This window comes from Penaeus monodon, chromosome 29 (genome assembly GCF_015228065.2).
Source record: "Penaeus monodon isolate SGIC_2016 chromosome 29, NSTDA_Pmon_1, whole genome shotgun sequence".
Lineage (NCBI taxonomy): Eukaryota > Metazoa > Arthropoda > Malacostraca > Decapoda > Penaeidae > Penaeus > Penaeus monodon.
Window position 1 is genome coordinate 33472623 of NC_051414.1, and position 846 is coordinate 33473468.

The following is an 846-nucleotide window of genomic DNA, read 5'->3' on the forward strand; positions in this document are numbered from 1 at the left end:
ATTGAAATCCACAGCCACACAAACTACTGAAAATCAGTAAGATATGACATGTTCAAAGTTGGCAAATAACTGTGACATAAAATGCCTATATTATAACTGCAGCTCTAAGAATATGCATACAACCAATCCCATTGCAATGGTTCTAATTAAACAAAGGTTGTGTTTATAATGAAATGGAAGGTTATATGGAAGTGCCTTTTGTGTGTTCATTGCAGGAGATAAACTGGTGGTTGAGCAGAATTAAAGGAGTATTCTTGACAGTGAGGAATGCTTAGCTTCAATTATCCCAAAGCTAAAATACAGGCAATGCATATGGTGGCAAATGAATAGTCACTGCTGTAAATAACCTTAACTGTTGACACATTTTAGATAATCGACCAAACTGAAAAATATATTTTTTTTGTTTGTTTTATCACAGAGAACCAACTTATCTGAAGGTGTAAGTCAGTTAATATCAAACATGCAGGAGACTCTGAAGAAGTTCCTGTTGTTTTTAAGTGAAACTAATGAAACTAAGAAGTAATTACTTACTAAAAGGGCAAACTTAAGGGAGTTATACAACTATGACTATATTAGTGGTTCCCAAGCTTTTCACTACTAAATATCTCCTTTGTTAAATCTAATTTTTCTTTGGATGCCATTTTTATAAAAAACAAGAAATTCAATTTCCTAGTTTCATAGTATTCAGTTAAATGTATCTCAGTATTTAGAAATCAAACTAAAAATCTTATTTTTTTCTAGCAGCCTTGTCATGAGTACTCATACATAAATTTTGAACAGATATCATGGTCCCCAATTCCACTTTTGCAGAGTCCCTGGGGTTTTGGGACTAGGGAACCACTTGAC